Source organism: Alosa pseudoharengus, unplaced genomic scaffold, assembly GCF_046254945.1.
Source record: "Alosa pseudoharengus isolate Yale_2024_CS ecotype anadromous, Long Island Sound unplaced genomic scaffold, YU_APseudo_1.1 YU_APseudo_1.1_scf_2, whole genome shotgun sequence".
Lineage (NCBI taxonomy): Eukaryota > Metazoa > Chordata > Actinopteri > Clupeiformes > Clupeidae > Alosa > Alosa pseudoharengus.
In genome coordinates, this window is record NW_027468663.1 from 3,847,777 (window position 1) to 3,865,000 (window position 17,224).

The 17,224-nt window shown below is 54.1% G+C and overlaps 34 non-coding genes and 8 pseudogenes across 34 annotated transcripts; all 42 read right to left on the reverse strand.

The window, feature by feature from the left end:
* Positions 1-965: 965 nt before the first annotated feature.
* On the reverse strand, positions 966-1,058 carry LOC143135575 (U2 spliceosomal RNA; annotated as a pseudogene).
* Positions 1,059-1,201: 143 nt separating this feature from the next.
* Positions 1,202-1,315, reverse strand: LOC143135711 (U5 spliceosomal RNA). Its single transcript, XR_012989146.1, has one exon. It is a non-coding gene; the product is annotated as a U5 spliceosomal RNA (small nuclear RNA).
* A 408-nt stretch (positions 1,316-1,723) lies between these two features.
* Positions 1,724-1,914, reverse strand: LOC143135759 (U2 spliceosomal RNA). The gene has a single exon (XR_012989192.1). It is a non-coding gene; the product is annotated as a U2 spliceosomal RNA (small nuclear RNA).
* A 143-nt stretch (positions 1,915-2,057) lies between these two features.
* On the reverse strand, positions 2,058-2,171 carry LOC143135712 (U5 spliceosomal RNA). Its single transcript, XR_012989147.1, has one exon. It is a non-coding gene; the product is annotated as a U5 spliceosomal RNA (small nuclear RNA).
* A 372-nt stretch (positions 2,172-2,543) lies between these two features.
* On the reverse strand, positions 2,544-2,726 carry LOC143135509 (U2 spliceosomal RNA). Its single transcript, XR_012989003.1, has one exon. It is a non-coding gene; the product is annotated as a U2 spliceosomal RNA (small nuclear RNA).
* A 129-nt stretch (positions 2,727-2,855) lies between these two features.
* Positions 2,856-3,019, reverse strand: LOC143135589 (U2 spliceosomal RNA; annotated as a pseudogene).
* A 143-nt stretch (positions 3,020-3,162) lies between these two features.
* On the reverse strand, positions 3,163-3,276 carry LOC143135714 (U5 spliceosomal RNA). Its single transcript, XR_012989149.1, has one exon. It is a non-coding gene; the product is annotated as a U5 spliceosomal RNA (small nuclear RNA).
* A 404-nt stretch (positions 3,277-3,680) lies between these two features.
* LOC143135771 (U2 spliceosomal RNA) lies at positions 3,681-3,871 on the reverse strand. The gene has a single exon (XR_012989202.1). It is a non-coding gene; the product is annotated as a U2 spliceosomal RNA (small nuclear RNA).
* A 143-nt stretch (positions 3,872-4,014) lies between these two features.
* Positions 4,015-4,128, reverse strand: LOC143135716 (U5 spliceosomal RNA). Its single transcript, XR_012989150.1, has one exon. It is a non-coding gene; the product is annotated as a U5 spliceosomal RNA (small nuclear RNA).
* A 397-nt stretch (positions 4,129-4,525) lies between these two features.
* On the reverse strand, positions 4,526-4,716 carry LOC143135782 (U2 spliceosomal RNA). Its single transcript, XR_012989213.1, has one exon. It is a non-coding gene; the product is annotated as a U2 spliceosomal RNA (small nuclear RNA).
* Positions 4,717-4,859: 143 nt separating this feature from the next.
* On the reverse strand, positions 4,860-4,973 carry LOC143135717 (U5 spliceosomal RNA). Its single transcript, XR_012989151.1, has one exon. It is a non-coding gene; the product is annotated as a U5 spliceosomal RNA (small nuclear RNA).
* Positions 4,974-5,354: 381 nt separating this feature from the next.
* LOC143135510 (U2 spliceosomal RNA) lies at positions 5,355-5,537 on the reverse strand. The gene has a single exon (XR_012989004.1). It is a non-coding gene; the product is annotated as a U2 spliceosomal RNA (small nuclear RNA).
* A 129-nt stretch (positions 5,538-5,666) lies between these two features.
* On the reverse strand, positions 5,667-5,830 carry LOC143135590 (U2 spliceosomal RNA; annotated as a pseudogene).
* Positions 5,831-5,973: 143 nt separating this feature from the next.
* Positions 5,974-6,087, reverse strand: LOC143135718 (U5 spliceosomal RNA). The gene has a single exon (XR_012989152.1). It is a non-coding gene; the product is annotated as a U5 spliceosomal RNA (small nuclear RNA).
* Positions 6,088-6,492: 405 nt separating this feature from the next.
* Positions 6,493-6,683, reverse strand: LOC143135793 (U2 spliceosomal RNA). Its single transcript, XR_012989225.1, has one exon. It is a non-coding gene; the product is annotated as a U2 spliceosomal RNA (small nuclear RNA).
* Positions 6,684-6,826: 143 nt separating this feature from the next.
* On the reverse strand, positions 6,827-6,940 carry LOC143135719 (U5 spliceosomal RNA). Its single transcript, XR_012989153.1, has one exon. It is a non-coding gene; the product is annotated as a U5 spliceosomal RNA (small nuclear RNA).
* A 381-nt stretch (positions 6,941-7,321) lies between these two features.
* On the reverse strand, positions 7,322-7,504 carry LOC143135511 (U2 spliceosomal RNA). Its single transcript, XR_012989005.1, has one exon. It is a non-coding gene; the product is annotated as a U2 spliceosomal RNA (small nuclear RNA).
* A 129-nt stretch (positions 7,505-7,633) lies between these two features.
* On the reverse strand, positions 7,634-7,797 carry LOC143135591 (U2 spliceosomal RNA; annotated as a pseudogene).
* A 143-nt stretch (positions 7,798-7,940) lies between these two features.
* Positions 7,941-8,054, reverse strand: LOC143135720 (U5 spliceosomal RNA). The gene has a single exon (XR_012989154.1). It is a non-coding gene; the product is annotated as a U5 spliceosomal RNA (small nuclear RNA).
* Positions 8,055-8,419: 365 nt separating this feature from the next.
* Positions 8,420-8,610, reverse strand: LOC143135800 (U2 spliceosomal RNA). The gene has a single exon (XR_012989231.1). It is a non-coding gene; the product is annotated as a U2 spliceosomal RNA (small nuclear RNA).
* Positions 8,611-8,753: 143 nt separating this feature from the next.
* LOC143135721 (U5 spliceosomal RNA) lies at positions 8,754-8,867 on the reverse strand. The gene has a single exon (XR_012989155.1). It is a non-coding gene; the product is annotated as a U5 spliceosomal RNA (small nuclear RNA).
* A 372-nt stretch (positions 8,868-9,239) lies between these two features.
* LOC143135512 (U2 spliceosomal RNA) lies at positions 9,240-9,422 on the reverse strand. Its single transcript, XR_012989006.1, has one exon. It is a non-coding gene; the product is annotated as a U2 spliceosomal RNA (small nuclear RNA).
* A 129-nt stretch (positions 9,423-9,551) lies between these two features.
* On the reverse strand, positions 9,552-9,715 carry LOC143135592 (U2 spliceosomal RNA; annotated as a pseudogene).
* A 143-nt stretch (positions 9,716-9,858) lies between these two features.
* On the reverse strand, positions 9,859-9,972 carry LOC143135722 (U5 spliceosomal RNA). The gene has a single exon (XR_012989156.1). It is a non-coding gene; the product is annotated as a U5 spliceosomal RNA (small nuclear RNA).
* Positions 9,973-10,358: 386 nt separating this feature from the next.
* On the reverse strand, positions 10,359-10,549 carry LOC143135801 (U2 spliceosomal RNA). Its single transcript, XR_012989232.1, has one exon. It is a non-coding gene; the product is annotated as a U2 spliceosomal RNA (small nuclear RNA).
* A 143-nt stretch (positions 10,550-10,692) lies between these two features.
* Positions 10,693-10,806, reverse strand: LOC143135723 (U5 spliceosomal RNA). The gene has a single exon (XR_012989157.1). It is a non-coding gene; the product is annotated as a U5 spliceosomal RNA (small nuclear RNA).
* A 397-nt stretch (positions 10,807-11,203) lies between these two features.
* On the reverse strand, positions 11,204-11,394 carry LOC143135802 (U2 spliceosomal RNA). The gene has a single exon (XR_012989233.1). It is a non-coding gene; the product is annotated as a U2 spliceosomal RNA (small nuclear RNA).
* A 143-nt stretch (positions 11,395-11,537) lies between these two features.
* LOC143135724 (U5 spliceosomal RNA) lies at positions 11,538-11,651 on the reverse strand. The gene has a single exon (XR_012989158.1). It is a non-coding gene; the product is annotated as a U5 spliceosomal RNA (small nuclear RNA).
* A 381-nt stretch (positions 11,652-12,032) lies between these two features.
* On the reverse strand, positions 12,033-12,215 carry LOC143135513 (U2 spliceosomal RNA). Its single transcript, XR_012989007.1, has one exon. It is a non-coding gene; the product is annotated as a U2 spliceosomal RNA (small nuclear RNA).
* Positions 12,216-12,344: 129 nt separating this feature from the next.
* LOC143135593 (U2 spliceosomal RNA) lies at positions 12,345-12,508 on the reverse strand (annotated as a pseudogene).
* A 143-nt stretch (positions 12,509-12,651) lies between these two features.
* On the reverse strand, positions 12,652-12,765 carry LOC143135726 (U5 spliceosomal RNA). The gene has a single exon (XR_012989160.1). It is a non-coding gene; the product is annotated as a U5 spliceosomal RNA (small nuclear RNA).
* A 405-nt stretch (positions 12,766-13,170) lies between these two features.
* LOC143135803 (U2 spliceosomal RNA) lies at positions 13,171-13,361 on the reverse strand. The gene has a single exon (XR_012989234.1). It is a non-coding gene; the product is annotated as a U2 spliceosomal RNA (small nuclear RNA).
* A 143-nt stretch (positions 13,362-13,504) lies between these two features.
* On the reverse strand, positions 13,505-13,618 carry LOC143135727 (U5 spliceosomal RNA). Its single transcript, XR_012989161.1, has one exon. It is a non-coding gene; the product is annotated as a U5 spliceosomal RNA (small nuclear RNA).
* Positions 13,619-13,998: 380 nt separating this feature from the next.
* LOC143135514 (U2 spliceosomal RNA) lies at positions 13,999-14,181 on the reverse strand. The gene has a single exon (XR_012989008.1). It is a non-coding gene; the product is annotated as a U2 spliceosomal RNA (small nuclear RNA).
* Positions 14,182-14,310: 129 nt separating this feature from the next.
* Positions 14,311-14,474, reverse strand: LOC143135594 (U2 spliceosomal RNA; annotated as a pseudogene).
* A 143-nt stretch (positions 14,475-14,617) lies between these two features.
* LOC143135728 (U5 spliceosomal RNA) lies at positions 14,618-14,731 on the reverse strand. Its single transcript, XR_012989162.1, has one exon. It is a non-coding gene; the product is annotated as a U5 spliceosomal RNA (small nuclear RNA).
* A 401-nt stretch (positions 14,732-15,132) lies between these two features.
* LOC143135804 (U2 spliceosomal RNA) lies at positions 15,133-15,323 on the reverse strand. Its single transcript, XR_012989235.1, has one exon. It is a non-coding gene; the product is annotated as a U2 spliceosomal RNA (small nuclear RNA).
* A 143-nt stretch (positions 15,324-15,466) lies between these two features.
* LOC143135729 (U5 spliceosomal RNA) lies at positions 15,467-15,580 on the reverse strand. Its single transcript, XR_012989163.1, has one exon. It is a non-coding gene; the product is annotated as a U5 spliceosomal RNA (small nuclear RNA).
* A 403-nt stretch (positions 15,581-15,983) lies between these two features.
* On the reverse strand, positions 15,984-16,174 carry LOC143135805 (U2 spliceosomal RNA). Its single transcript, XR_012989236.1, has one exon. It is a non-coding gene; the product is annotated as a U2 spliceosomal RNA (small nuclear RNA).
* Positions 16,175-16,317: 143 nt separating this feature from the next.
* LOC143135730 (U5 spliceosomal RNA) lies at positions 16,318-16,431 on the reverse strand. Its single transcript, XR_012989164.1, has one exon. It is a non-coding gene; the product is annotated as a U5 spliceosomal RNA (small nuclear RNA).
* A 372-nt stretch (positions 16,432-16,803) lies between these two features.
* LOC143135515 (U2 spliceosomal RNA) lies at positions 16,804-16,986 on the reverse strand. Its single transcript, XR_012989009.1, has one exon. It is a non-coding gene; the product is annotated as a U2 spliceosomal RNA (small nuclear RNA).
* Positions 16,987-17,115: 129 nt separating this feature from the next.
* LOC143135595 (U2 spliceosomal RNA) overlaps positions 17,116-17,224 on the reverse strand; it is a 164-nt pseudogene continuing 55 nt past the window's right edge.

The window sequence follows — 17,224 nt, forward strand, 5'->3', positions numbered from 1 at the left end:
CTCCGCCCAGTCACCAACCGTCTTCCCCTCCACCTCAGAAGCGACTCCGCCCACCGACTGCACGGCAGCCATGTGCTCCACAGTCCCTTTGTCTCCCAAACGGCCATCTTGGCGGCCATCTTGGCGGCCATGCGGCGCATCCGTCGAAGAGCCACCAGACCCCACAGAACCACCCAATCCAGCCAAAACCGCCACCGGCACCACGCTGGGAGCCGGGGCAGCAACCTGCAACACAGTATCCCCAGCAGTCTCACCCCCAGGCTCAGCAACAGACCCACCCGCCACCACCCCAGCATAACTTCTCCTCTTTGGACACGACACAAACAAATGCCCACCCTCCCCACACAAATTGCAAGTCCTAACAGCAATACACACATTAGCTAAATGCCCCACGGACCCACACCGATAACATGGTTTAGCAGTGCACTCACCCCGCAAATGTCCATGCTGTCCACAAGTCCAACAAATGTCGGGCAGTTGAGGAACAAACAACCTGCCACGGTCTCTCCCAAGCGCAAACACGTGAGGAGGGACCCTCCAAGAGCCATCCGACTCCAGGCGGAAGAGAACACGGTACCTCCTCTTCCCCGTCCAAAATCCAAACTCGTCCACGATCTTCACTCCCTCAGAAACCCAGGAACAGTACCTCTCCAAAAACGACCTGACGTCCCTCTCCAGCACATGCGGGTTGTAGACATGAACCACCACCGTGAACTCCGGGGCACCCACCGCAAAGGAGCACTTCCCCAAGATGTTCTCAGGATTCCGCGCCAATGAATGCCACTTCCTCACCGCCGCCACCAGAAGAGGCACCTCCCGGAACGTCACCTCGTACTTCCAAGGAGCCCGAGCAGCCTGCAGACACAGGACCTCCACACCAGTCAGCCCCAACTCATCCCTCAGGATCTTCTCCGCCACGAAACCACGGGTAGCCGGCTCAACGACGGTCCCTGGCACATCCAGCCGGAGGGTGCGAGGACACACCCCCGATACCATCGCCCTCTCCTGGATAAGAACAGATACTACACTTGATCTTAGCCAAAAGGCCGAGAAGCGATACCCCACAACTGCACGGGGTCCGGCGGCCCCTCTAGCGACGCCCCCCGCGCTCACATGGTTACGGGGGGAGGCGGGGCCAGCAAAAGCCGACCGCCGCCGCCAAACAAAACACCACGACGCTTGACTTTGGACAGGCAGGTGCAGCTCCGCCGAAGCAGAGCTTCCAAAAATACCGTAAACTCGGGGCAGTTCCCCTCCACGGAAATCTTTAGTAAAAGGCGAAAGATTTGTACGAGATGAAGAGAAACCCGAGCGATGGCTGCCACAGGGCACGCTGGTCGGAGAGCACGAACGGCGCCGGTCGTGGACATGAGGGTGACTCCAAGGCGTTGCCCAGTGGCAACAAGACGGCAGTATCAACATCCCCTTTAAATTAAAAAAAAAAAAAAAAAAAAAAAAAAAAGAGTAAAAGGGCGGGAAAACCCAAAAGGGGCCGAAAAGGGAGGTGGCGCGGTTGGCCAAAAGACCTGGCGAGGACTCCTGCTGTGTCTGTCTGTCTGTCTGTCTGTCTGTCTGTCTGTCTGTCTGTCTGTCTGTCTGTCTGTCTCTCTGTCTCTCTGTCTCTCTGTCTCTCTGTCTGTCTGTCTCTCTGTCTGTCTGTCGAGGAGGATTTCATCAGAGTCAGTCAGTTCCACTGGGTCGGTTCTTTACTTCCACAGTCAAAGGGATGTGCACCGTTCCCGGAGTCACTGCAATACCGGGTCGATGCGTGGAGCGGACGGAGCAAGCCCCTCTTCCGTCTCCCTGTTCCAAAAATCAGATTAATATATGGTCCTCGGGTAGAGGACGTATCAGATATTAAACTGATAAGAACAGATACTACACTTGATCTTAGCCAAAAGGCCGAGAAGCGATACCCCACAACTGCACGGGGTCCGGCGGCCCCTCTAGCGACGCCCCCCGCGCTCACATGGTTACGGGGGGAGGCGGGGCCAGCAAAAGCCGACCGCCGCCGCCAAACAAAACACCACGACGCTTGACTTTGGACAGGCAGGTGCAGCTCCGCCGAAGCAGAGCTTCCAAAAATACCGTAAACTCGGGGCAGTTCCCCTCCACGGAAATCTTTAGTAAAAGGCGAAAGATTTGTACGAGATGAAGAGAAACCCGAGCGATGGCTGCCACAGGGCACGCTGGTCGGAGAGCACGAACGGCGCCGGTCGTGGACATGAGGGTGACTCCAAGGCGTTGCCCAGTGGCAACAAGACGGCAGTATCAACATCCCCTTTAAATTAAAAAAAAAAAAAAAAAAAAAAAAAAAAGAGTAAAAGGGCGGGAAAACCCAAAAGGGGCCGAAAAGGGAGGTGGCGCGGTTGGCCAAAAGACCTGGCGAGGACTCCTGCTGTGTCTGTCTGTCTGTCTGTCTGTCTGTCTGTCTGTCTGTCTGTCTGTCTGTCTGTCTGTCTGTCTCTCTGTCTGTCTGTCGAGGAGGATTTCATCAGAGTCAGTCAGTTCCACTGGGTCGGTTCTTTACTTCCACAGTCAAAGGGATTTGCACCGTTCCCGGAGTCGCTGCAATACCGGGTCGATGCGTGGAGCGGACGGAGCAAGCCCCACTTCCGTCTCCCTGTTCCAAAAATCAGATTAATATATGGTCCTCGGGTAGAGGACGTATCAGATATTAAACTGATAAGAACAGATTTTTTTTCTATTCGTTCGGGAGAGGGGAAAAGGGGAAGTGGAGGGGAAAGGGAAGGTACGGGGGAGGAATGTGCCCCCCTGGCGGACGGTGGTTCAATGCCACAATGGCACGGTCCACAGACTCTAGGGGGATTAACAAAAGTAAAGACAAACAACACAGATTTGGCACCCTCCCTGGCGGCACTGCAATACCGAGGAGGGCGCCGGGTGCAGGGACAAGCCCCACCCCATTTAAACATGGGAAGCGTAGCACATTGCAATCCGGTCGATCGCTCGGAACCGGCTGCTACACTTGATCTTAGCCAAAAGGCCGAGAAGCGATACCCCACAACTGCACGGGGTCCGGCGGCCCCTCTAGCGACGCCCCCCGCGCTCACATGGTTACGGGGGGAGGCGGGGCCAGCAAAAGCCGACCGCCGCCGCTAAACAAAACACCACGACGCTTGACTTTGGACAGGCAGGTGCAGCTCCGCCGAAGCAGAGCTTCCAAAAATACCGTAAACTCGGGGCAGTTCCCCTCCACGGAAATCTTTAGTAAAAGGCGAAAGATTTGTACGAGATGAAGAGAAACCCGAGCGATGGCTGCCACAGGGCACGCTGGTCGGAGAGCACGAACGGCGCCGGTCGTGGACATGAGGGTGACTCCAAGGCGTTGCCCAGTGGCAACAAGACGGCAGTATCAACATCCCCTTTAAATTAAAAAAAAAAAAAAAAAAAAAAAAAAAAGAGTAAAAGGGCGGGAAAACCCAAAAGGGGCCGAAAAGGGAGGTGGCGCGGTTGGCCAAAAGACCTGGCGAGGACTCCTGCTGTGTCTGTCTGTCTGTCTGTCTGTCTGTCTGTCTGTCTGTCTGTCTGTCTGTCTGTCTCTCTGTCTCTCTGTCTCTCTGTCTCTCTGTCTGTCTGTCTCTCTGTCTGTCTGTCGAGGAGGATTTCATCAGAGTCAGTCAGTTCCACTGGGTCGGTTCTTTACTTCCACAGTCAAAGGGATGTGCACCGTTCCCGGAGTCACTGCAATACCGGGTCGATGCGTGGAGCGGACGGAGCAAGCCCCTCTTCCGTCTCCCTGTTCCAAAAATCAGATTAATATATGGTCCTCGGGTAGAGGACGTATCAGATATTAAACTGATAAGAACAGATACTACACTTGATCTTAGCCAAAAGGCCGAGAAGCGATACCCCACAACTGCACGGGGTCCGGCGGCCCCTCTAGCGACGCCCCCCGCGCTCACATGGTTACGGGGGGAGGCGGGGCCAGCAAAAGCCGACCGCCGCCGCCAAACAAAACACCACGACGCTTGACTTTGGACAGGCAGGTGCAGCTCCGCCGAAGCAGAGCTTCCAAAAATACCGTAAACTCGGGGCAGTTCCCCTCCACGGAAATCTTTAGTAAAAGGCGAAAGATTTGTACGAGATGAAGAGAAACCCGAGCGATGGCTGCCACAGGGCACGCTGGTCGGAGAGCACGAACGGCGCCGGTCGTGGACATGAGGGTGACTCCAAGGCGTTGCCCAGTGGCAACAAGACGGCAGTATCAACATCCCCTTTAAATTAAAAAAAAAAAAAAAAAAAAAAAAAAAAAGAGTAAAAGGGCGGGAAAACCCAAAAGGGGCCGAAAAGGGAGGTGGCGCGGTTGGCCAAAAGACCTGGCGAGGACTCCTGCTGTGTCTGTCTGTCTGTCTGTCTGTCTGTCTGTCTGTCTGTCTGTCTGTCTCTCTGTCTCTCTGTCTCTCTGTCTCTCTGTCTGTCTGTCTCTCTGTCTGTCTGTCGAGGAGGATTTCATCAGAGTCAGTCAGTTCCACTGGGTCGGTTCTTTACTTCCACAGTCAAAGGGATGTGCACCGTTCCCGGAGTCACTGCAATACCGGGTCGATGCGTGGAGCGGACGGAGCAAGCCCCTCTTCCGTCTCCCTGTTCCAAAAATCAGATTAATATATGGTCCTCGGGTAGAGGACGTATCAGATATTAAACTGATAAGAACAGATACTACACTTGATCTTAGCCAAAAGGCCGAGAAGCGATACCCCACAACTGCACGGGGTCCGGCGGCCCCTCTAGCGACGCCCCCCGCGCTCACATGGTTACGGGGGGAGGCGGGGCCAGCAAAAGCCGACCGCCGCCGCCAAACAAAACACCACGACGCTTGACTTTGGACAGGCAGGTGCAGCTCCGCCGAAGCAGAGCTTCCAAAAATACCGTAAACTCGGGGCAGTTCCCCTCCACGGAAATCTTTAGTAAAAGGCGAAAGATTTGTACGAGATGAAGAGAAACCCGAGCGATGGCTGCCACAGGGCACGCTGGTCGGAGAGCACGAACGGCGCCGGTCGTGGACATGAGGGTGACTCCAAGGCGTTGCCCAGTGGCAACAAGACGGCAGTATCAACATCCCCTTTAAATTAAAAAAAAAAAAAAAAAAAAAAAAAAAAAGAGTAAAAGGGCGGGAAAACCCAAAAGGGGCCGAAAAGGGAGGTGGCGCGGTTGGCCAAAAGACCTGGCGAGGACTCCTGCTGTGTCTGTCTGTCTGTCTGTCTGTCTGTCTGTCTGTCTGTCTGTCTGTCTGTCTGTCTGTCTGTCTGTCTGTCTCTCTGTCTGTCTGTCGAGGAGGATTTCATCAGAGTCAGTCAGTTCCACTGGGTCGGTTCTTTACTTCCACAGTCAAAGGGATTTGCACCGTTCCCGGAGTCGCTGCAATACCGGGTCGATGCGTGGAGCGGACGGAGCAAGCCCCACTTCCGTCTCCCTGTTCCAAAAATCAGATTAATATATGGTCCTCGGGTAGAGGACGTATCAGATATTAAACTGATAAGAACAGATTTTTTTTCTATTCGTTCGGGAGAGGGGAAAAGGGGAAGTGGAGGGGAAAGGGAAGGTACGGGGGAGGAATGTGCCCCCCTGGCGGACGGTGGTTCAATGCCACAATGGCACGGTCCACAGACTCTAGGGGGATTAACAAAAGTAAAGACAAACAACACAGATTTGGCACCCTCCCTGGCGGCACTGCAATACCGAGGAGGGCGCCGGGTGCAGGGACAAGCCCCACCCCATTTAAACATGGGAAGCGTAGCACATTGCAATCCGGTCGATCGCTCGGAACCGGCTGCTACACTTGATCTTAGCCAAAAGGCCGAGAAGCGATACCCCACAACTGCACGGGGTCCGGCGGCCCCTCTAGCGACGCCCCCCGCGCTCACATGGTTACGGGGGGAGGCGGGGCCAGCAAAAGCCGACCGCCGCCGCTAAACAAAACACCACGACGCTTGACTTTGGACAGGCAGGTGCAGCTCCGCCGAAGCAGAGCTTCCAAAAATACCGTAAACTCGGGGCAGTTCCCCTCCACGGAAATCTTTAGTAAAAGGCGAAAGATTTGTACGAGATGAAGAGAAACCCGAGCGATGGCTGCCACAGGGCACGCTGGTCGGAGAGCACGAACGGCGCCGGTCGTGGACATGAGGGTGACTCCAAGGCGTTGCCCAGTGGCAACAAGACGGCAGTATCAACATCCCCTTTAAATTAAAAAAAAAAAAAAAAAAAAAAAAAAAAAGAGTAAAAGGGCGGGAAAACCCAAAAGGGGCCGAAAAGGGAGGTGGCGCGGTTGGCCAAAAGACCTGGCGAGGACTCCTGCTGTGTCTGTCTGTCTGTCTGTCTGTCTGTCTGTCTGTCTGTCTGTCTGTCTGTCTGTCTCTCTGTCTCTCTGTCTCTCTGTCTCTCTGTCTGTCTGTCTCTCTGTCTGTCTGTCGAGGAGGATTTCATCAGAGTCAGTCAGTTCCACTGGGTCGGTTCTTTACTTCCACAGTCAAAGGGATGTGCACCGTTCCCGGAGTCACTGCAATACCGGGTCGATGCGTGGAGCGGACGGAGCAAGCCCCTCTTCCGTCTCCCTGTTCCAAAAATCAGATTAATATATGGTCCTCGGGTAGAGGACGTATCAGATATTAAACTGATAAGAACAGATACTACACTTGATCTTAGCCAAAAGGCCGAGAAGCGATACCCCACAACTGCACGGGGTCCGGCGGCCCCTCTAGCGACGCCCCCCGCGCTCACATGGTTACGGGGGGAGGCGGGGCCAGCAAAAGCCGACCGCCGCCGCCAAACAAAACACCACGACGCTTGACTTTGGACAGGCAGGTGCAGCTCCGCCGAAGCAGAGCTTCCAAAAATACCGTAAACTCGGGGCAGTTCCCCTCCACGGAAATCTTTAGTAAAAGGCGAAAGATTTGTACGAGATGAAGAGAAACCCGAGCGATGGCTGCCACAGGGCACGCTGGTCGGAGAGCACGAACGGCGCCGGTCGTGGACATGAGGGTGACTCCAAGGCGTTGCCCAGTGGCAACAAGACGGCAGTATCAACATCCCCTTTAAATTAAAAAAAAAAAAAAAAAAAAAAAAAAAAAGAGTAAAAGGGCGGGAAAACCCAAAAGGGGCCGAAAAGGGAGGTGGCGCGGTTGGCCAAAAGACCTGGCGAGGACTCCTGCTGTGTCTGTCTGTCTGTCTGTCTGTCTGTCTGTCTGTCTGTCTGTCTGTCTGTCTGTCTGTCTGTCTGTCTGTCTCTCTGTCTGTCTGTCGAGGAGGATTTCATCAGAGTCAGTCAGTTCCACTGGGTCGGTTCTTTACTTCCACAGTCAAAGGGATTTGCACCGTTCCCGGAGTCGCTGCAATACCGGGTCGATGCGTGGAGCGGACGGAGCAAGCCCCACTTCCGTCTCCCTGTTCCAAAAATCAGATTAATATATGGTCCTCGGGTAGAGGACGTATCAGATATTAAACTGATAAGAACAGATTTTTTTTCTATTCGTTCGGGAGAGGGGAAAAGGGGAAGTGGAGGGGAAAGGGAAGGTACGGGGGAGGAATGTGCCCCCCTGGCGGACGGTGGTTCAATGCCACAATGGCACGGTCCACAGACTCTAGGGGGATTAACAAAAGTAAAGACAAACAACACAGATTTGGCACCCTCCCTGGCGGCACTGCAATACCGAGGAGGGCGCCGGGTGCAGGGACAAGCCCCACCCCATTTAAACATGGGAAGCGTAGCACATTGCAATCCGGTCGATCGCTCGGAACCGGCTGCTACACTTGATCTTAGCCAAAAGGCCGAGAAGCGATACCCCACAACTGCACGGGGTCCGGCGGCCCCTCTAGCGACGCCCCCCGCGCTCACATGGTTACGGGGGGAGGCGGGGCCAGCAAAAGCCGACCGCCGCCGCTAAACAAAACACCACGACGCTTGACTTTGGACAGGCAGGTGCAGCTCCGCCGAAGCAGAGCTTCCAAAAATACCGTAAACTCGGGGCAGTTCCCCTCCACGGAAATCTTTAGTAAAAGGCGAAAGATTTGTACGAGATGAAGAGAAACCCGAGCGATGGCTGCCACAGGGCACGCTGGTCGGAGAGCACGAACGGCGCCGGTCGTGGACATGAGGGTGACTCCAAGGCGTTGCCCAGTGGCAACAAGACGGCAGTATCAACATCCCCTTTAAATTAAAAAAAAAAAAAAAAAAAAAAAAAAAAAGAGTAAAAGGGCGGGAAAACCCAAAAGGGGCCGAAAAGGGAGGTGGCGCGGTTGGCCAAAAGACCTGGCGAGGACTCCTGCTGTGTCTGTCTGTCTGTCTGTCTGTCTGTCTGTCTGTCTGTCTGTCTGTCTGTCTGTCTGTCTGTCTGTCTGTCGAGGAGGATTTCATCAGAGTCAGTCAGTTCCACTGGGTCGGTTCTTTACTTCCACAGTCAAAGGGATGTGCACCGTTCCCGGAGTCACTGCAATACCGGGTCGATGCGTGGAGCGGACGGAGCAAGCCCCTCTTCCGTCTCCCTGTTCCAAAAATCAGATTAATATATGGTCCTCGGGTAGAGGACGTATCAGATATTAAACTGATAAGAACAGATACTACACTTGATCTTAGCCAAAAGGCCGAGAAGCGATACCCCACAACTGCACGGGGTCCGGCGGCCCCTCTAGCGACGCCCCCCGCGCTCACATGGTTACGGGGGGAGGCGGGGCCAGCAAAAGCCGACCGCCGCCGCCAAACAAAACACCACGACGCTTGACTTTGGACAGGCAGGTGCAGCTCCGCCGAAGCAGAGCTTCCAAAAATACCGTAAACTCGGGGCAGTTCCCCTCCACGGAAATCTTTAGTAAAAGGCGAAAGATTTGTACGAGATGAAGAGAAACCCGAGCGATGGCTGCCACAGGGCACGCTGGTCGGAGAGCACGAACGGCGCCGGTCGTGGACATGAGGGTGACTCCAAGGCGTTGCCCAGTGGCAACAAGACGGCAGTATCAACATCCCCTTTAAATTAAAAAAAAAAAAAAAAAAAAAAAAAAAAGAGTAAAAGGGCGGGAAAACCCAAAAGGGGCCGAAAAGGGAGGTGGCGCGGTTGGCCAAAAGACCTGGCGAGGACTCCTGCTGTGTCTGTCTGTCTGTCTGTCTGTCTGTCTGTCTGTCTGTCTGTCTGTCTGTCTGTCTGTCTGTCTCTCTGTCTGTCTGTCGAGGAGGATTTCATCAGAGTCAGTCAGTTCCACTGGGTCGGTTCTTTACTTCCACAGTCAAAGGGATTTGCACCGTTCCCGGAGTCGCTGCAATACCGGGTCGATGCGTGGAGCGGACGGAGCAAGCCCCACTTCCGTCTCCCTGTTCCAAAAATCAGATTAATATATGGTCCTCGGGTAGAGGACGTATCAGATATTAAACTGATAAGAACAGATTTTTTTTCTATTCGTTCGGGAGAGGGGAAAAGGGGAAGTGGAGGGGAAAGGGAAGGTACGGGGGAGGAATGTGCCCCCCTGGCGGACGGTGGTTCAATGCCACAATGGCACGGTCCACAGACTCTAGGGGGATTAACAAAAGTAAAGACAAACAACACAGATTTGGCACCCTCCCTGGCGGCACTGCAATACCGAGGAGGGCGCCGGGTGCAGGGACAAGCCCCACCCCATTTAAACATGGGAAGCGTAGCACATTGCAATCCGGTCGATCGCTCGGAACCGGCTGCTACACTTGATCTTAGCCAAAAGGCCGAGAAGCGATACCCCACAACTGCACGGGGTCCGGCGGCCCCTCTAGCGACGCCCCCCGCGCTCACATGGTTACGGGGGGAGGCGGGGCCAGCAAAAGCCGACCGCCGCCGCTAAACAAAACACCACGACGCTTGACTTTGGACAGGCAGGTGCAGCTCCGCCGAAGCAGAGCTTCCAAAAATACCGTAAACTCGGGGCAGTTCCCCTCCACGGAAATCTTTAGTAAAAGGCGAAAGATTTGTACGAGATGAAGAGAAACCCGAGCGATGGCTGCCACAGGGCACGCTGGTCGGAGAGCACGAACGGCGCCGGTCGTGGACATGAGGGTGACTCCAAGGCGTTGCCCAGTGGCAACAAGACGGCAGTATCAACATCCCCTTTAAATTAAAAAAAAAAAAAAAAAAAAAAAAAAAAAAAAGAAAAAGGGAGGAAAAACCCAAAAGGGGCCGAAAAGGGAGGTGGCGCGGTTGGCCAAAAGACCTGGCGAGGACTCCTGCTGTGTCTGTCTGTCTGTCTGTCTGTCTGTCTGTCTGTCTCTCTGTCTCTCTGTCTCTCTGTCTCTCTGTCTGTCTGTCTCTCTGTCTGTCTGTCGAGGAGGATTTCATCAGAGTCAGTCAGTTCCACTGGGTCGGTTCTTTACTTCCACAGTCAAAGGGATGTGCACCGTTCCCGGAGTCACTGCAATACCGGGTCGATGCGTGGAGCGGACGGAGCAAGCCCCTCTTCCGTCTCCCTGTTCCAAAAATCAGATTAATATATGGTCCTCGGGTAGAGGACGTATCAGATATTAAACTGATAAGAACAGATACTACACTTGATCTTAGCCAAAAGGCCGAGAAGCGATACCCCACAACTGCACGGGGTCCGGCGGCCCCTCTAGCGACGCCCCCCGCGCTCACATGGTTACGGGGGGAGGCGGGGCCAGCAAAAGCCGACCGCCGCCGCCAAACAAAACACCACGACGCTTGACTTTGGACAGGCAGGTGCAGCTCCGCCGAAGCAGAGCTTCCAAAAATACCGTAAACTCGGGGCAGTTCCCCTCCACGGAAATCTTTAGTAAAAGGCGAAAGATTTGTACGAGATGAAGAGAAACCCGAGCGATGGCTGCCACAGGGCACGCTGGTCGGAGAGCACGAACGGCGCCGGTCGTGGACATGAGGGTGACTCCAAGGCGTTGCCCAGTGGCAACAAGACGGCAGTATCAACATCCCCTTTAAATTAAAAAAAAAAAAAAAAAAAAAAAAAAAAAGAGTAAAAGGGCGGGAAAACCCAAAAGGGGCCGAAAAGGGAGGTGGCGCGGTTGGCCAAAAGACCTGGCGAGGACTCCTGCTGTGTCTGTCTGTCTGTCTGTCTGTCTGTCTGTCTGTCTGTCTGTCTGTCTCTCTGTCTCTCTGTCTCTCTGTCTCTCTGTCTGTCTGTCTCTCTGTCTGTCTGTCGAGGAGGATTTCATCAGAGTCAGTCAGTTCCACTGGGTCGGTTCTTTACTTCCACAGTCAAAGGGATGTGCACCGTTCCCGGAGTCACTGCAATACCGGGTCGATGCGTGGAGCGGACGGAGCAAGCCCCTCTTCCGTCTCCCTGTTCCAAAAATCAGATTAATATATGGTCCTCGGGTAGAGGACGTATCAGATATTAAACTGATAAGAACAGATACTACACTTGATCTTAGCCAAAAGGCCGAGAAGCGATACCCCACAACTGCACGGGGTCCGGCGGCCCCTCTAGCGACGCCCCCCGCGCTCACATGGTTACGGGGGGAGGCGGGGCCAGCAAAAGCCGACCGCCGCCGCCAAACAAAACACCACGACGCTTGACTTTGGACAGGCAGGTGCAGCTCCGCCGAAGCAGAGCTTCCAAAAATACCGTAAACTCGGGGCAGTTCCCCTCCACGGAAATCTTTAGTAAAAGGCGAAAGATTTGTACGAGATGAAGAGAAACCCGAGCGATGGCTGCCACAGGGCACGCTGGTCGGAGAGCACGAACGGCGCCGGTCGTGGACATGAGGGTGACTCCAAGGCGTTGCCCAGTGGCAACAAGACGGCAGTATCAACATCCCCTTTAAATTAAAAAAAAAAAAAAAAAAAAAAAAAAAAAGAGTAAAAGGGCGGGAAAACCCAAAAGGGGCCGAAAAGGGAGGTGGCGCGGTTGGCCAAAAGACCTGGCGAGGACTCCTGCTGTGTCTGTCTGTCTGTCTGTCTGTCTGTCTGTCTGTCTGTCTGTCTGTCTGTCTGTCTGTCTGTCTGTCTGTCTCTCTGTCTGTCTGTCGAGGAGGATTTCATCAGAGTCAGTCAGTTCCACTGGGTCGGTTCTTTACTTCCACAGTCAAAGGGATTTGCACCGTTCCCGGAGTCGCTGCAATACCGGGTCGATGCGTGGAGCGGACGGAGCAAGCCCCACTTCCGTCTCCCTGTTCCAAAAATCAGATTAATATATGGTCCTCGGGTAGAGGACGTATCAGATATTAAACTGATAAGAACAGATTTTTTTTCTATTCGTTCGGGAGAGGGGAAAAGGGGAAGTGGAGGGGAAAGGGAAGGTACGGGGGAGGAATGTGCCCCCCTGGCGGACGGTGGTTCAATGCCACAATGGCACGGTCCACAGACTCTAGGGGGATTAACAAAAGTAAAGACAAACAACACAGATTTGGCACCCTCCCTGGCGGCACTGCAATACCGAGGAGGGCGCCGGGTGCAGGGACAAGCCCCACCCCATTTAAACATGGGAAGCGTAGCACATTGCAATCCGGTCGATCGCTCGGAACCGGCTGCTACACTTGATCTTAGCCAAAAGGCCGAGAAGCGATACCCCACAACTGCACGGGGTCCGGCGGCCCCTCTAGCGACGCCCCCCGCGCTCACATGGTTACGGGGGGAGGCGGGGCCAGCAAAAGCCGACCGCCGCCGCTAAACAAAACACCACGACGCTTGACTTTGGACAGGCAGGTGCAGCTCCGCCGAAGCAGAGCTTCCAAAAATACCGTAAACTCGGGGCAGTTCCCCTCCACGGAAATCTTTAGTAAAAGGCGAAAGATTTGTACGAGATGAAGAGAAACCCGAGCGATGGCTGCCACAGGGCACGCTGGTCGGAGAGCACGAACGGCGCCGGTCGTGGACATGAGGGTGACTCCAAGGCGTTGCCCAGTGGCAACAAGACGGCAGTATCAACATCCCCTTTAAATTAAAAAAAAAAAAAAAAAAAAAAAAAAAAAGAGTAAAAGGGCGGGAAAACCCAAAAGGGGCCGAAAAGGGAGGTGGCGCGGTTGGCCAAAAGACCTGGCGAGGACTCCTGCTGTGTCTGTCTGTCTGTCTGTCTGTCTGTCTGTCTGTCTGTCTGTCTGTCTGTCTGTCTCTCTGTCTCTCTGTCTCTCTGTCTCTCTGTCTGTCTGTCTCTCTGTCTGTCTGTCGAGGAGGATTTCATCAGAGTCAGTCAGTTCCACTGGGTCGGTTCTTTACTTCCACAGTCAAAGGGATGTGCACCGTTCCCGGAGTCACTGCAATACCGGGTCGATGCGTGGAGCGGACGGAGCAAGCCCCTCTTCCGTCTCCCTGTTCCAAAAATCAGATTAATATATGGTCCTCGGGTAGAGGACGTATCAGATATTAAACTGATAAGAACAGATACTACACTTGATCTTAGCCAAAAGGCCGAGAAGCGATACCCCACAACTGCACGGGGTCCGGCGGCCCCTCTAGCGACGCCCCCCGCGCTCACATGGTTACGGGGGGAGGCGGGGCCAGCAAAAGCCGACCGCCGCCGCCAAACAAAACACCACGACGCTTGACTTTGGACAGGCAGGTGCAGCTCCGCCGAAGCAGAGCTTCCAAAAATACCGTAAACTCGGGGCAGTTCCCCTCCACGGAAATCTTTAGTAAAAGGCGAAAGATTTGTACGAGATGAAGAGAAACCCGAGCGATGGCTGCCACAGGGCACGCTGGTCGGAGAGCACGAACGGCGCCGGTCGTGGACATGAGGGTGACTCCAAGGCGTTGCCCAGTGGCAACAAGACGGCAGTATCAACATCCCCTTTAAATTAAAAAAAAAAAAAAAAAAAAAAAAAAAAGAGTAAAAGGGCGGGAAAACCCAAAAGGGGCCGAAAAGGGAGGTGGCGCGGTTGGCCAAAAGACCTGGCGAGGACTCCTGCTGTGTCTGTCTGTCTGTCTGTCTGTCTGTCTGTCTGTCTGTCTGTCTGTCTGTCTGTCTGTCTGTCTGTCTGTCTCTCTGTCTGTCTGTCGAGGAGGATTTCATCAGAGTCAGTCAGTTCCACTGGGTCGGTTCTTTACTTCCACAGTCAAAGGGATTTGCACCGTTCCCGGAGTCGCTGCAATACCGGGTCGATGCGTGGAGCGGACGGAGCAAGCCCCACTTCCGTCTCCCTGTTCCAAAAATCAGATTAATATATGGTCCTCGGGTAGAGGACGTATCAGATATTAAACTGATAAGAACAGATTTTTTTTCTATTCGTTCGGGAGAGGGGAAAAGGGGAAGTGGAGGGGAAAGGGAAGGTACGGGGGAGGAATGTGCCCCCCTGGCGGACGGTGGTTCAATGCCACAATGGCACGGTCCACAGACTCTAGGGGGATTAACAAAAGTAAAGACAAACAACACAGATTTGGCACCCTCCCTGGCGGCACTGCAATACCGAGGAGGGCGCCGGGTGCAGGGACAAGCCCCACCCCATTTAAACATGGGAAGCGTAGCACATTGCAATCCGGTCGATCGCTCGGAACCGGCTGCTACACTTGATCTTAGCCAAAAGGCCGAGAAGCGATACCCCACAACTGCACGGGGTCCGGCGGCCCCTCTAGCGACGCCCCCCGCGCTCACATGGTTACGGGGGGAGGCGGGGCCAGCAAAAGCCGACCGCCGCCGCTAAACAAAACACCACGACGCTTGACTTTGGACAGGCAGGTGCAGCTCCGCCGAAGCAGAGCTTCCAAAAATACCGTAAACTCGGGGCAGTTCCCCTCCACGGAAATCTTTAGTAAAAGGCGAAAGATTTGTACGAGATGAAGAGAAACCCGAGCGATGGCTGCCACAGGGCACGCTGGTCGGAGAGCACGAACGGCGCCGGTCGTGGACATGAGGGTGACTCCAAGGCGTTGCCCAGTGGCAACAAGACGGCAGTATCAACATCCCCTTTAAATTAAAAAAAAAAAAAAAAAAAAAAAAAAAAAGAGTAAAAGGGCGGGAAAACCCAAAAGGGGCCGAAAAGGGAGGTGGCGCGGTTGGCCAAAAGACCTGGCGAGGACTCCTGCTGTGTCTGTCTGTCTGTCTGTCTGTCTGTCTGTCTGTCTGTCTGTCTGTCTGTCTCTCTGTCTCTCTGTCTCTCTGTCTCTCTGTCTGTCTGTCTCTCTGTCTGTCTGTCGAGGAGGATTTCATCAGAGTCAGTCAGTCCCACTGGGTCGGTTCTTTACTTCCACAGTCAAAGGGATGTGCACCGTTCCCGGAGTCACTGCAATACCGGGTCGATGCGTGGAGCGGACGGAGCAAGCCCCTCTTCCGTCTCCCTGTTCCAAAAATCAGATTAATATATGGTCCTCGGGTAGAGGACGTATCAGATATTAAACTGATAAGAACAGATACTACACTTGATCTTAGCCAAAAGGCCGAGAAGCGATACCCCACAACTGCACGGGGTCCGGCGGCCCCTCTAGCGACGCCCCCCGCGCTCACATGGTTACGGGGGGAGGCGGGGCCAGCAAAAGCCGACCGCCGCCGCCAAACAAAACACCACGACGCTTGACTTTGGACAGGCAGGTGCAGCTCCGCCGAAGCAGAGCTTCCAAAAATACCGTAAACTCGGGGCAGTTCCCCTCCACGGAAATCTTTAGTAAAAGGCGAAAGATTTGTACGAGATGAAGAGAAACCCGAGCGATGGCTGCCACAGGGCACGCTGGTCGGAGAGCACGAACGGCGCCGGTCGTGGACATGAGGGTGACTCCAAGGCGTTGCCCAGTGGCAACAAGACGGCAGTATCAACATCCCCTTTAAATTAAAAAAAAAAAAAAAAAAAAAAAAAAAAGAGTAAAAGGGCGGGAAAACCCAAAAGGGGCCGAAAAGGGAGGTGGCGCGGTTGGCCAAAAGACCTGGCGAGGACTCCTGCTGTGTCTGTCTGTCTGTCTGTCTGTCTGTCTGTCTGTCTGTCTGTCTGTCTGTCTGTCTCTCTGTCTCTCTGTCTCTCTGTCTCTCTGTCTGTCTGTCTCTCTGTCTGTCTGTCGAGGAGGATTTCATCAGAGTCAGTCAGTTCACTGGGTCGGTTCTTTACTTCCACAGTCAAAGGGATGTGCACCGTTCCCGGAGTCACTGCAATACCGGGTCGATGCGTGGAGCGGACGGAGCAAGCCCCTCTTCCGTCTCCCTGTTCCAAAAATCAGATTAATATATGGTCCTCGGGTAGAGGACGTATCAGATATTAAACTGATAAGAACAGATACTACACTTGATCTTAGCCAAAAGGCCGAGAAGCGATACCCCACAACTGCACGGGGTCCGGCGGCCCCTCTAGCGACGCCCCCCGCGCTCACATGGTTACGGGGGGAGGCGGGGCCAGCAAAAGCCGACCGCCGCCGCCAAACAAAACACCACGACGCTTGACTTTGGACAGGCAGGTGCAGCTCCGCCGAAGCAGAGCTTCCAAAAATACCGTAAACTCGGGGCAGTTCCCCTCCACGGAAATCTTTAGTAAAAGGCGAAAGATTTGTACGAGATGAAGAGAAACCCGAGCGATGGCTGCCACAGGGCACGCTGGTCGGAGAGCACGAACGGCGCCGGTCGTGGACATGAGGGTGACTCCAAGGCGTTGCCCAGTGGCAACAAGACGGCAGTATCAACATCCCCTTTAAATTAAAAAAAAAAAAAAAAAAAAAAAAAAAAGAGTAAAAGGGCGGGAAAACCCAAAAGGGGCCGAAAAGGGAGGTGGCGCGGTTGGCCAAAAGACCTGGCGAGGACTCCTGCTGTGTCTGTCTGTCTGTCTGTCTGTCTGTCTGTCTGTCTGTCTGTCTGTCTGTCTGTCTGTCTGTCTCTCTGTCTGTCTGTCGAGGAGGATTTCATCAGAGTCAGTCAGTTCCACTGGGTCGGTTCTTTACTTCCACAGTCAAAGGGATTTGCACCGTTCCCGGAGTCGCTGCAATACCGGGTCGATGCGTGGAGCGGACGGAGCAAGCCCCACTTCCGTCTCCCTGTTCCAAAAATCAGATTAATATATGGTCCTCGGGTAGAGGACGTATCAGATATTAAACTGATAAGAACAGATTTTTTTTCTATTCGTTCGGGAGAGGGGAAAAGGGGAAGTGGAGGGGAAAGGGAAGGTACGGGGGAGGAATGTGCCCCCCTGGCGGACGGTGGTTCAATGCCACAATGGCACGGTCCACAGACTCTAGGGGGATTAACAAAAGTAAAGACAAACAACACAGATTTGGCACCCTCCCTGGCGGCACTGCAATACCGAGGAGGGCGCCGGGTGCAGGGACAAGCCCCACCCCATTTAAACATGGGAAGCGTAGCACATTGCAATCCGGTC